Source organism: Lycorma delicatula, chromosome 7, assembly GCF_047948215.1.
Source record: "Lycorma delicatula isolate Av1 chromosome 7, ASM4794821v1, whole genome shotgun sequence".
Taxonomy (NCBI): Eukaryota; Metazoa; Arthropoda; class Insecta; order Hemiptera; family Fulgoridae; genus Lycorma; species Lycorma delicatula.
Genome location: NC_134461.1, coordinates 63,427,360 through 63,442,437, shown reverse-complemented (window position 1 = coordinate 63,442,437; position 15,078 = coordinate 63,427,360). Strand labels below are relative to the sequence as shown.

Here is a 15,078-nt window from a genome sequence, read left to right as displayed (position 1 = left end):
TGTTAATAAAGATTAAATAAAGATTATTGTATAATTGATTACATTCTATAAATCAGTAATAATGATTTAAATTAATTTTTTCAGGTCAGTTACAATGTTGGATGGAATTAGCTGAGCAATGGCAGTGGCAGCTTTATATGACTCTAGTCGCATTATTAGTATTCGTCATTCCTGCTATTATTATTACTGCTTGTTATGCAATAATAGTTTCAACAATATGGAGTAAAAGTAGTCACATTGTTGTAGTTGACAACACACATAAACGCAACAATAAAGGTTAGTAGTTAATATAATATTCATGATTATTTGTTTTGGAAAAATGTATGCATAATTTTCACATTTTATTATTGTTTTCAGTTAATAATTTGTTTTGATTCTCTTAATCTTCTTACATACTTTTTCATATTCTAATATATCACATTGTATGCTTACATACTAAATTACAGATTTATTTTTAATTTTCCAGCTTTACTTTATAGCGATTGTTGTGGCCCTTCATGTGATCCCTGAATTAAATATTGTCCCTTGTAAGTACACAAACTAGAATTGCTATTTCACTATGCCTATTAAAGTAGCAGCTTCTTTTTTGGCTACTTTACATTTTTAGCTAAGCCCTTTAGAAAGATTGTGATGTCTAATCCTTCTAATTGTCCCTTTCCAGGAAAGAAAAGACGAAGAATAATAAGTGGTATAAAGTGGAAGATAGGAATTATCACCCTCTACTGAAGATTAAGGTTAACATTGCTGATAATTATGTATCATCTTTTAGTAGTTCAATCCATTGATAGGTCTCTCTACCAATTCTCCAGAACTATTTTCTGCCCTCCTCTTCATTTCAGTATAGATTTGACACTAAAATATACATTAATTATGCATTGGTTGCATTATACACTAGAAATGAAGTTCTTCTTAGTTTTGTTATTTCTTTTTCGGTTGATAGTTTTCAAGCATTTCAATTTGATCTTATCAGATGTTTGTGGGATCCCTGTACAAGTACTTTTTTTGGTATATGTTGCAATTAATAAATTTGATTAAAGAAATTTTCCACATTTCATATCAAATGTTTGGAAAATTAAATAGTATTGTTTTTGTATATCATCAGCATGGTAGAGATATTGCACGGCAGATATTGCTCAAGTTTTTCATGCTTAATGAGCTTCCCAATAGTCAACCCATAAAACAAAATATGTTTCCCTCCACCCATCCTTATAAATCTTAAAAACAAGACCTCACATCTTAATGCAGACTTATGATTTTTATTGTACTATATTTTTATGCTCCCCTTATTCATTAAAGATTACAGAGTATTTTTTATGTTTTATTAATCTTCACATAATAATTATTTTTCAAGATTTTTTCATCTTTTCCAGCATTTTCTTCAGTTGCTTTTTGTTTTCTGCCACCATTATCACCACCACCAATATCTTCTGTCAAACAAATTATTTTTATTAAATAAGTAAAATTAAAGATTAAAGCTATCAATAATGTTCTAGCTGAATTAACTAACCAGCTAATAAATTAACTACCATAAATTAGTTATTTATTTTGGAAAAACTACCAATTGATCTTTTGTTTGGTTGGTAACTTTTAGATATTGTCTTTATCTCCCCTTCTCTCTCTCTCTCGCTCTCTCATCTCTATCTCTCTTTCTCTCTCTCAGTATTCCAATCTCTGTATTCTAGTCCTTTTTCATGTTTTTAGATACTATAGGAATTAGGTTTGCCACCACTACTGCTAACCATAGTGTCAAACTACTATGAATACTAAATTAGTGCTTCTAGAAGCGAAAGTAGCATTTGCATCCACAGAATGTTATTCATATCTCACTGAAGGCTTTACCAGGTCTTGATTTCCAATTAGTGGTTGCTCAAAATATTTTACAGTGATTTGTCTGAATTATGATTTTACTTTTTTGTCATTGTGGCACAGCAGTTAAGTCCTTTTCACAAAGAAAGTCATCACATTGAGGCCTATTTGTATTTTAATACCCCTTTAATTTTAATATTTTTTTTGCTTGTTTCTGCCACCCAGTTGCCATTTACAACATTGGGTAGTAAATAATAAAACAACATGACATGACCAATCTATGATTTTGCACATTTGTACCTAAAATGTAAACTACAAAATCATGGGATTATATGCTAAATCTAAATATCTTTAAGATCGTCATACTACTTTTGTATATGCACTTATTGAGAAAACACATATGATTAACCAGAAAAGTATTATGTACCCATAAATGATAAGTTACATTTATTATCAAATAAATGATTATAAAATGAGAACATTGATAGACAAAACCTGAAACTAGCCTATTTTATTGGAGTGACACAAGAAAGATGATGTCTCACAGATGAATAAGTAGTATAATGTAATAAATAATATAAGTCATAATAAATGAAAACTATAAACTTAAAATTTGTTATGTAAGTGTTTTATACAGAAGAATTGAGAGGAGAGTGGAAGAAGTGTTAGGAGAAGACCAATTTGGTTTCAGAAAAAGTATAGGGACAAGGGAAGCAATTTTAGGCCTCAGATTAATAGTAGAAGGAAGATTAAAGAAAAACAAACCAACATACTTGGCGTTTATAGACCTAGAAAAGGCTTTCGATAACGTAGATTGGAATATAATGTTCAGCGTTTTAAAAAAATTAGGGTTCAAATACAGAGATAGAAGAACAATTGCTAACATGTACAGGAACCAAACAGCAACAATAACAATTGAAGAACATAAGAAAGAAGCCCTAATAAGAAAGGGAGTCCGACAAGGATGTTCCCTATCTCCGTTACTTTTTAATCTTTACATGGAACTAGCAGTTAATGATGTGAAAGAACAATTTAGATTCGGAGTAACAGTACAAGGTGAAAAGATAAAGATGCTACGATTTGCTGATGATATAGTAATTCTAGCCGAGAGTAAAAAGGATTTAGAAGAAACAATGAACGGCATAGATGAAGTCCTACGCAAGAACTATCGCATGAAAATAAACAAGAACAAAACAAAAGTAATGAAATGTAGTAGAAATAACAAAGATGGACCACTGAATGTGAAAATAGGAGGAGAAAAGATTATGGAGGTAGAAGAATTTTGTTATTTGGGAAGTAAAATTACTAAAGATGGACGAAGCAGGAGCGATATAAAATGCCGAATAGCACAAGCTAAACGAGCCTTCAGTAAGAAATATAATTTGTTTACATCAAAAATTAATTTAAATGTCAGGAAAAGATTTTTGAAAGTGTATGTTTGGAGTGTCGCTTTATATGGAAGTGAAACTTGGACAATCGGAATATCTGAGAAGAAAAGAATAGAATGTATTGCGACAAATAGATGAAGAAAGAAGCATTTGGAAAAATATAGTTAAAAGAAGAGACAGACTTATAGGCCACATACTAAGGCATCCTGGAATAGTCGCTTTAATATTGGAAGGACAGGTAGAAGGGAAAAATTGTGTAGGCAGGCCACGTTTGGAGTATGTAAAACAAATTGTTGGGGATGTAGGATGTAGAGGGTATACTGAAATGAAACGACTAGCACTAGATAGGGAATCTTGGAGAGCTGCATCAAACCAGTCAAATGACTGAAGACCAAAAAAAAAAAATGTAAGTGTTAACTAATACATAACAGTAGCAAAAATTTATTACGCTTGAGATATCTGCATTCAACAATGAAATTCAGTGAAGATGTATTTAACTGTTTTATTTTAACTCATTACAGTTTCTGGAAAGGAATGAGTCAAGGAGTATTAATGTGAGCAAGATGAATAGATACCATTGTAACTAATTCAGCAAAATAATTCCCCAGCACATAGTAATACTATCATTTGACAGCAATAGTAATTACTATCAATTCCTGATGACTAATCAAAGCAGATATCACAATACTGTATAAGATTCAGATCGCCCTCTTGAAGGTTCAATAATTATTAATAGATTAAAGCAACTCAGTTTATCAAAGATAAGTATTCCAAAACAAGACTATTTGGGAAATAATATTAATAGTCATTGCAGATCTTTAAAATTCTGATATCTTAATGAATAAATAGTCCAGAAACAGTTTGTTTTTTTTTTTTGTAATTTTCCTCTTATTTTTAAGGTAAATGTGAAACACACACATTTTCTAAACATCAGTTTTATCATTGATAAAATCATCGTTTCTCTTTATCCAGTTCTTATTTCTCTGGGCAACAGAGAATGGATCTGCATTTAAATCTATCCATGAATTTCTAACATTTAAAAAAAAAAATAATAATTATTTTTGAAATATTTAATGCAAATATAGGATTAGTTTTAATAGAGTAATATATAATGAAACTATTGTTTAAGATTAAATCAATCTAAATTATTCCTTATTTGAGAAAAATGTTTCTAAAGATTAGATAGAATTGTATATAAAATAAAAGAGAAACCCGTTCATGGCAGGTTCTCTCCACAATTCTTTATAAAAATTTTTCACTTTTTCATTTTTCTTGTTCAATTTTTTTTGTAAGTTTCCTCCTTATACGTTTAAATTAAAATTTTCTTTTGCTATCATTCCATTTGATACTATTTGAAAGAAACCAAAACTTGTCTGCCTTGTTCAATTCTCTCCATTATGTACTTCATTCTTCTCTTGGTGCAGAATTTCATTATTGATTTCTTCCTGTCTTTCCTACTCTACTTCTTAAAAACGTCATCTTAACAGCCTATATTTTAATTTCTCTTCTTGAAGTTATACAATATTTTGAATCATATGTTAAAATAAGGATATAGTAACTCATGAATATATCTGCTTATGCTCCATCAGTATTTCTTATCCCTTATTAACATAATATCACTCTTTTATAATCCTTCTATCTCACCTGTACTCTACAACAAGTTTCCCAGATTTACACCTTAAATTTCTTTATGATAATGTCTAATGCCCATGTATATTTGCAGATTGCCTTTTTATTTCAGTAATTTCTTGTCATTAACATGTTTTTTTTTCCTTATGTTTACAAGCCTCACCCCTTTCCTATTTTACTTCTACTTATTTATATAGCACTAAAATGATTTTGAATTGTATCTTCTTTTTTTACCAGAATTATAATGCCTTCAAGGAGATAGTAAATCTATAAATCGTTTACCCATTTTTATAATTTCTGAGGGCAGTCTTTTATTACTTAATATTATCTATAATTTCATTTTTGGGAGGCTGTTATAGACTTTCTTAACAACTATAAAAGTTATAATTTGTATTTCCTATACACTAAACCAACTCAATCACCTGCTACGTAACACATATCAAAGTATTACCTCTTCCTCCAGCGTTCATATTCTTCTTCATCTAACTTATATTCCACTTTTCCCACATTCTTTTACCCAATATCTGTTCAAAAGTTTTCAGTTTATGGTGCATCATTGCTCCTCTACAGTTTTTCTTTTTACCATATTTTGTCTTAGGATATTATTTTTTAGTCATGCTTTTGGTTTTTGTTTTTTTATTAAGAAAAATAAGAAAGGAGGACTTCTTTCTTTGAAAAAAGAAAATTATTTGAAAAACTTAAAGTATTATAAATATATATATATATCAGCTTACCAATCTAATTTTTAATATTACATTTATAATAATTATATTTTACCAATGGTGCCATGTTTGAAAAGTTTAATATAAAATTAAAGTAATGAAAAATAATTTACATTATATGATATATTTACATTACTGAATTTGAAATACTTTAGAAATCTATAGGAGTAATCTCTTTATCCTTTATTGTTACTGCAAATAAATTAAAAAAAAAAAAATTGAATGAGTAAACTTGAAAGTAATAGAACCTATGTAAAAAAACCACAGTACATATTAGAAAATGACCCATGTTCAATTTTACTTATATTTCTTTACTTTTTAACTCATTTCTAATAAAAAATTTCTTTGTTTTTAGCAGTTTTTTTTAATTTTGCAATGACTTCAAAAAGTTCAAATATAGAAGAGAATTGAAGAAGAATTATTTTATAATTTTTTGTATTACTTTAAAATTAATTTTATTATTTTTATAATTATTTTATTATATAAATATACATGTTTACTGACAATAAAAGAAAAAGATTTGTCTTATTACAGTATATATATATAAAACAATAACTTTTTTGAATATGTAATAAATTTGTCAGAGAGGCACCAATTCATATTCCCTTATATGTTGCCATTTTGATAAAACAAGTTTCCACTAAGATAAGTTTCAGTAAAATGTATTATATTAAATAATGTCTTTAAAAGCTTATCTATTTACTGAATTTTAAATAAAGTAACTTTTTGTTATGAACTTAATTTACATACTTTGTGAATATACGTAATTGTATGTAAAAAATACAGAAACCAGTTAGTTGATCTCTAAATTTATTATTTCTCTTTAGGATAACATACATATACAGGAGTAATGTAGTTTAGGTAATATTGACCTTAGAAAGTTGTAAAAATAGATCAGATATAGAAACATAAATTTCACAAAATCATTATAAATTGAGTAAAATTTAGACTGAAGAGTAATAGTATGTGGAAAATTTGTATTTCTTAATTAATTCTTCAGACATTTTTTCTATTCAGCTTCAAGGGTGCTATGCATGCTCTGTACATACACATGTTATATAACCTGACTCTTTTATATCATTATTACTAACTCAAACAGCATAACTTGATTTAATTTCAAAATGGTTCAATATAAAATATTCCTCAACTGAAATTGGCAATTTGCAGTAAATAATTGCTTGTTTTTGTTTAAATATACTATTATTTATCTATTTGTTTAATATATTGCATGTTTTTATTACAAAATTTATCATTAGTGTAGTATTCATTTAGTGAATATTTTTTTTAAAAATAGTAATAAACCTCTGCTCAAGAAATCTGTAAATAGTAAAGAATAGTACTTTTTCAATTCTTCTTTAAATTTTAACTCTTGACTCATAATTGGGCAAATGTTTGAAAGAATTGAAAAATTTAGTTTATTTTATTTTTTCACTTCTATTTCTACTTAAAAAATGTCTGAAAAATATATCCCTTACAAAAAAAATTGTTTACAAGAAACAAATGTAAGAAACCTGCGTATTGATAAAAATAAGAAAAGAAATGTCTCTGCATTAGAAATAGATTACAAATAAGCTAGTATGTATATGTGTTTACACGTGAAAGAGATTAAGAAATTTCTGTTTAAGTACCTAAGAAAACTTAAATGTAAGCTATTCGAAATGTTTTATTTTATTCAAAATTAGTAATAATAATAGTTTGTGTGATAACATTTTGAATAATTTTGCTAACATAAGTGTAATTGATTATTGAATTCTTTCATTTGATTATTTACTAGTTTAAACTCAGTATTATGATTCATTAGCCAAATTGTTTAAAAATGATAAATATTGTATTAATCTGTAGTGAGTATTGAAAGTACATAATTAGAAATTTATCTAATTTAATCACAATAAATATTATTGTTTAATTTTCTCCATTTAGATTATTTATCAGACATTTAACAGTTTTTCATTTCAAATATTTGTCTAAATGTCTGATATTTCTTAAGAAATTTACAGTTTTCTAGCAGATATATTTAATACTATTTTTCAAAGTTCAAAAGAATTTGATTGATTTGATTTGTTACTTTAAAAAAAAAAAAAATTGGCTTTTATATTTTAGAAGAAGAGAGAGAGAGTAAAGTATAAAAGCCAATTTTTATACATATATATATATATATATATATATATATATATATAATAAGAAATTCGGTATTCAAAAACTGTTGCTAAGTGATTAGCAGTATAAGATTTTATGATATTATTAATCATTTTAAAATGAAACTGTAAGCAAATTAGATCAAATATTTTTCAAGATTTCCAGTGAAAATATTTCTTAAAATTTCCAGTGAAAATTTTAATCACAGATAAAAATTAAGAAGGGATAATAGGCTTAGGTGACTGTTCTGGTTGTTCATCTAGTGAAAAATGAGAACCTACCCACAAACTATTAAAAGAGGATGATATGTACGTCATGTAAAGTAATTGGATTCTTGAGGCACAGACACTCCGGCTCACCATTCCTGAGATGTATGGTGAATCCAACCCCAACCACAAAAATACACCTATATCCACTTTCTAATATTCAAATCTGTGTAAAAGAAATGCAATTTTACTAAGATTTGAACCTGAGAATCTTCGACTTCTAATATAAGCTGTTAAGCTATTGATTTGTGATGATGAGTTTAACACTAAATCAACCTTGTCTGCTATATGTTGGAAAATGATAATATTATCTAAGGCTTGGAAATTTTCAATTCGCTACAAAATTCCTTATCCATTTCCCAAGTACAAGCTTCATGTTCCTGTCAAATTATCAAGAAAAAAAAATTAACTTTTTTTATTATTGTTAAAATATTAAGTACAAGAGTATATGTATGTTAATCTTTGATGAATGAAATGATATTAAATATTTTTTTTACAAATTTTCTAAAAGAAATTGAATATAAAAAAGCAGTTATGTGAAAATTTATACTTATAATTTTGAACCAGTTTTATGTAAATTTCATTCACATAATTTTATTTATTTCTTTTTTGCTGTTAAATTTTTATATATTCTAATCATAATCCCGATCTAGGAGTGAGACACGATTTCTAGGCAGAAAACTGTATTTTTCAACAGAATCAATAATAATTATCATTTAAATATCGGATATACATCTAAATGTGTTTTAATATCATTAAACTTTTAAATTACATAGAAAATAAATAGAATTTAATTACAACTGACAAAATTTGATAAGTACACACGCAGACACACGAAAGCACTCTCTCACTCTCTCTCTCTCTCAATCACACACACACACACACACACACACACACACAAGTATATATATGTATTGTTATGAACGATATCGCCTGAAGATCATTAACACGTTGTAGTAGATTTTAGAGCGGGTTGGACTGTATGTTCATAGGTGATAAATGAAGACAACGCCTTGTTGATTGTTGAATAATGGTTTACTGAATTATCTTGACATATAATAAAAGATAATTATTCTCTTAGATTCTTAATCTATTAATTAAAAGATAATTAATTAGACTCTTAGATTGTAAACATCTAAGAGTCGGCTACGCCTCCCCCCTCCCCATAATTTCGTAGAAACAAAAATAGCCTCGAGCGGCAGACTAAAGAGGTCTGGTAGAGATTCCGGTGGGTTAATTCCGAAGGTGGTGGTGGTGGTAAAAGCGGTCTTTGTAGAAGTGGATCTATTGGCGTAAAGGCTTAAGAGGGAGAAGTGTCTTGCCTTTAACGTGTCTTTTCTTCAATGTGTAAAAAAGATGAACGGCTTGGTTTGCAAGTATACAGATACAAAAACTATGATTGCTCTATCAAAAACTATGACTGCTACGTAATATGGAAAGATTAGCTGGAATGGTGGAAATGTTCCGTGCCGTTCTGGATAATCAGCCTGCTGAGGCTACGCAAGTACCTTTGAAGACAGTTGATGTGGTGGTGGAAGTCACCCAAACATATTTTTTCATCTCTGATATGGCTACGCAGACGAACGGCAGTGGTGTCCGGCATTGCATTGAGGTGCGGCAGACCCTTTTTAATATGGAATGGATGATGGTGACCTACCCCGATTGATCTTCCAGCGGTGGTCGAGGGAGTAATTTACGTCAACTTCTGCATTATGGATGTCGGTGGCATCGAGGTTTGGCTTGGGCGGTCGACCTGGGATGTGGACGATTGGTCGAAGTTATTGAAGGAGATGCCCTGGCCGAGCAGGTGCTTCGGACGGGATCGTTGCGGGTGGCCCTGGTGGCGGTCGACAGTAGCCTTGCCATAGATATGGCAGGTTGAATTTTTTTATGATAGTCCTCCTCTGTTGGCGAGGAGCGGTCAATAACTCCTTGTTTAGTCTGCTCGGTTGGACCTGGCCGAGAACACGAATTTCACTTTTTGTAAGCCTCAAGGGTGGATTGGGCTTCATCTTCAGAAGGTTGCCGAATTTATGGCTCGAAGACATTCAATTAAGCTGCGGGTACGTATAGAAGTGTCCTCGTTAGTGGCCAGAGGGGGTCCAGTCCCAGTGAGGAAGCCGGCATGTCCCCTAACTATGACAGTGGTGATAAATGCGGCGGATCGCATATGTGCGGACCTCCTTCGTTCAGTTCACTGTGTCGCTGGGCGAAGCAAGCATTACCTTAGCAAGAAGGGGTCAGTCAGGGGACCTCCAGAATTAAGGATTCAGAATATTGGGTGCACAGCTGAGCAGTTACGCCGGCAAATAATGTACAAAGTGGAGGATACTACAGCTACGACAGGTAGGGGCGTTCAGTGAGTCCATCTGTTGATTAAGGATATCGGCGCCCTTACCTCTGAGTAGGAACTTGTGCGTGATATACAGAAGACGGCGAGGGCATCAGTCACGACTGATGTCCTCTCCCTAAGGCCCCTGTTTGGGGATACTAAGGTGGCGATGGTGGCGGTTCCTCCTCTGCTGGCCAACAAACTGCTAAAGGATGGCTGCATCCGCGTTAGGTGGGTGTCTTGCAGAGTTCTGAGGAGGTCCGCGGAGAAACGATGTTATTATTGCTGGGGAATCGGTCAGCAGGCTGGGTTCTGCAGTTCTCTCGATAAACGAGCTAATTGTTTCAACTGTGGGGTCCAACGAGGCCAGGCTTACTACTATGAGATGTAAAAAGTCAGAGGACAAAAGACGACTCCCGTTAAAGCCTATCATGGCTATGAACGGGGGGGAGGGTGACGACCGGAAGCGTCACAGGCTGGTGTCTTCCTCTACGGAGTCGGGATGTAGGGTTACGGGGGGGCATCTTCGGACGGATTATCGGACAGAGGTCAACTGTTTCCTGTGTAATGTTTGGGGTTACTCTTTGGGGGGACGTGGCTGCAGGGCCAGCTCCGGAAAATGAGACACGTCGCCTTTTTCATGGAGAAGACCTACGTTGGGACATCCCCGTCCAGGATGAGTCTGCAAGGTGTCTCACTGCCGATAATTGGGGGGGACTCCCCTGGGATTTTCGTGGAACTTCATATTGTTGGGTATATTAAGACTATGGTACCGGTGGGGATCCCTTTGGAGGCGTGGCGTAAAGACCGAGTCCCGGTAGGGGATCCCTTTTAGATGCCGTCATTAAAGGCATGACGCATGACTTAAAGAAAGAGTCTCGGCTGCCTGGTGGGAGCTATGGTTCTCGACATGGTAGCTTGAGGTGATAGTACCCTTGGAGTTGTGTTTATAGTTGCTGGTCCGGCTTCAGGGGCAGGGGAGGGGAAATGACGAGCTCAAAAAAATTCCATAAATGTTTATAAATAATAAATAAAAACAGTAATAATAATAATTATAAATTAATTTTACTACCGTAATTCATTCATTCTTTCAATATCGTAGCAGATCTAAAACATAAATATTGTATTTTCGATAAAAATAAATCTTACTCAAAATACTATCGATTATCAATTTAGAGTTTTATATATAATTTTTTTTGTCCTTTCTATTTGCAATTACACATACATATAGGCAAAACACGTGGGTCAAATCAAATGATAAACAGTAATAAAAATTATAAGAATTTTGAATTCTATATATACATATCCTCCTAGCAATTTATGGATTTTGAAGCCAACTTCTCTGTTATTGTGTTAAGTAAGGTTAGTTTCGTGTTACAATAATTTTTTTTTTAAATCGAATAATATGTAGATAACAAATTAATTAATTTTATTTATATTTAAACTTTTTTCGCTTTTCCTTGATCAATTTTCATCATTCAAAAAAAGAAACATTTTTACTCAAGAGGTAATCAGTTTTTGAGACCCAATAATCCCATTCCGAGACGCCCGCCGCCAGGGCAAACCGCCCGGCGGGCTGTGGAGGCGTGCCTGTGTCACGCCTCCGCAGCTAGTATATTTATATATGTGTAATTAAATACTTATGATAACTCTAGCGTTAATAACTTAGCATATCATTTTTACATGTGCTTGAATTAAAAGTTGATTATGTTTCGACACAAACATACAACTTTTTTAGGAACATCATAAATATGAAAAAAATTTAAAACAATTTACGTTCCCTTGTTGATGTTAAATAAATTATCTGAACTAGTCTATCCATTTTAATACATTAACTTTTTTTTACATGTGCTTCATTGAACATGTTTAATTAATGAACCTTCATAAAATAATAAATTAATTAAATAAAAAAAGTACTATTTTTATGTCATAAAAGAATACGTGAAGGAAGCCTTCATTTCTAAGATCTGGAATATGCTTGTTGAATTATGTTGTTCGTTATTCTTTTCAGCTGCACCAGTTTGTTTAACCAGACAACCAGGAGAGCTCATAATTTAACAAGTTAGGAAGAGAAACAGCTCCCTCTAGCCTACGCATCCACCCTAACTGTCTACCTGTGTATCTTTATTGATGGTGGTAGTAAAATAAACCTTGACCGGAAAGTAGATTACCTGAGCTCTAAGAAAACATTGTAAAAAAAGCTTATTAAGTGTATAAAATACATAAACAAATCGTCCTGAAAACTTCAATAACCCGAAATAGTGTTTCGAGAAATAATTTTACGACAAATGAATTTTATCCCAATATGTACATGTAAATTCAAAACTGTTTCATTTTTAAAAATATTTAGGGATTTTTATAGCTACGAATTATTTGTCAAAACCCTTCTCCGAATAATATCTATGCAAAAATTTAACATTCAAACAAAACCAAAAATTTACAAAACGAAGAAATTTTTTTAAATTAAACTAGTAGTTTTAATGACTTTAAATCCCAAACGATCAATTATTTCATAATTATGACACCAAATAAATATTTAATTAAAAAACATTCTCACCAAATGTCAAGGACTTCACGTAAAATTACAGAAAATTTAATTTCTGTGATGATTATGTATAACGATGTTTCTTGCATGTAAATAGATTTACTTTACATAAGTTCAATTGATTTTTTAAAATTAATTTTAACAATTACCCATCATTTTACAGAATTAAATATTTAAAATAACCGAAATCTTATCTTAGTTAAAGATATATTGAATAGCTTTCATTGTGATTTGGGCTAATACATACTCTAGTAGGATAGACGGAATCGCCTTTCGGAATATTTATATTTCATGAATTTTTTTAAGATCTCCTGAGTCCTAATATACTAAAGATGTTGACTATAGGATTAGCTCTCTATAAAGACCTGCGCACGCGTTTTGTTATACACGCACGTGCATGTGTGAGTTTATTAACTCAACCGAGTGTAAGCACATCTGAACACTTTTTGATCAATACGCAATTCAGCTGATCAATAGTGTTTATTGATAAATAATATTTACTATAATTATTTATTCTTCGGCCTTTTATTTTCAGGTTTTGACTAAAAGTTTTACAAACAGTTTTATTTAATATATAATTGTCAGTTTATATAATTGTCTATATTTAATATTGCGTCGCCAATAATTAAATAACTATTAATTTGAGTTTTATTCTTATTTATTTTATTAAAATTATGGGAATACAAACACTTCCCTTTAAAGATTTAACAGACATCCACCATCATAAGCGAGTTAAATTTGTTTACATTACGCTCGCTTAATATGAAATATAGAAAAAAGGTAATGTAATTAGAAAGAAACTACGCTTCCCTTTTCAAAAACGTTAATTAATTTGTTTATTTACATTTAAACATGAAATTTTTAAATTGTGATTGTTTTAGATGATAGTAGGCATCACAAAATTATCAATCCCGATATAACTTTTTTTCAGGCATAAATGTAATAATTTTTTAAACTGAAACTCACTTTTCAAGAACAGTAAAAATAATCAATTTTTTAATAATTTTTCGTCAGAATATTAGCGATATTCACTATCAAGAAAATAATTTTTAAAATGATTATTTATACTTTTTTACGTGGATTGATTTGTTTTTAGAACACACTAATGTATTTGCATGCTTCCAATATATTATTTAACAGTGATTGTATGCTTTAACTTTGTATTTTGAACAAAAGTATTTCACTGAATGAGATGTGATGTAAAATAAGCTAGTCAGCTGAAGTTCAATTAAAGTGAAACTTTCTGAAGTGCTGTTAAAATGACCTGTTTTAAACTATTACTGTTGATTAATAAAACAGTGAACATTCTACAGCAGTCTATGCTATAATGACATACATATTTTATATTTGCTTTAGGGTTACAAACTAAATAAATTATTATGAAGTGGTTATAGTTAGAATTTCAATAGAAATTCGTGGTATTTTAGATTTTAATAGAACTTTTGAATTCTACTTAAATGACTTAAAGAAATTTTTTTTATTTATTATGATATAGTGCTTGCACTTTTAATGCATTTAGTTAAATAACATTTTTACTTATTTAATAAATCATTCATTAAATTGCATTTCAATGCTTTCATTATTCATTTTTAACCATTGCAAATACTGTTTAAGAGATTATCTAGAAACAAAGAAAATAATAACTTATAATAAAACTACTCCTTTTTAAATATACCTTCAAAAAATCACTTCAGATCTTATTTTCAATCTCTATGACAGTGGGAAAATCATCATTTATGCCTCTTTTAAAATATTTTAACACATTTGATCATGTACAATAATGTATTTCATATTCTTCAATACAACATAGAAAACTGGAATCTAAAAGAATAATTTTTATTTTTAAACTTTATTAAAAAATAATTAGTACTTCAAATCCACATCCATTCTTATTTCAATGCATTATGCAGGCTTCTTTAAAATCTTGAAATATCTGACTATTAACAACTATTAAATCTTGACAGGAATCCAGAGGGTATTGGGTAGAAAAAAAGAGTAAAATGTGCACATAATTATAAATTTGAAAGGAAGTTTTAATACTGATGCAGAAAGGATGAATCTAGGAGAATAAAAAACTAATAAAATATACATAAATAAGTACAGATGTTGGAAAGATTGCTAAAGCTAACGCAACCAGTGTGGCTCACTGAGGTGCTTCAAGACATCAAAGAAGCAGGCATTGCACTGCAAGATCTCAGAACAGGATCTGGAAATTATAACAACTTGCCCGGTGTTAAATTAGCAGAAAAGCCTA

At 30.5% G+C, this 15,078-nt stretch overlaps 1 pseudogene; it reads left to right on the top strand.

The window, feature by feature from the left end:
* The window catches only part of LOC142328308 (cardioacceleratory peptide receptor-like), a 164,605-nt pseudogene that overhangs the window by 127,630 nt on the left and 21,897 nt on the right, over positions 1 to 15,078 (top strand).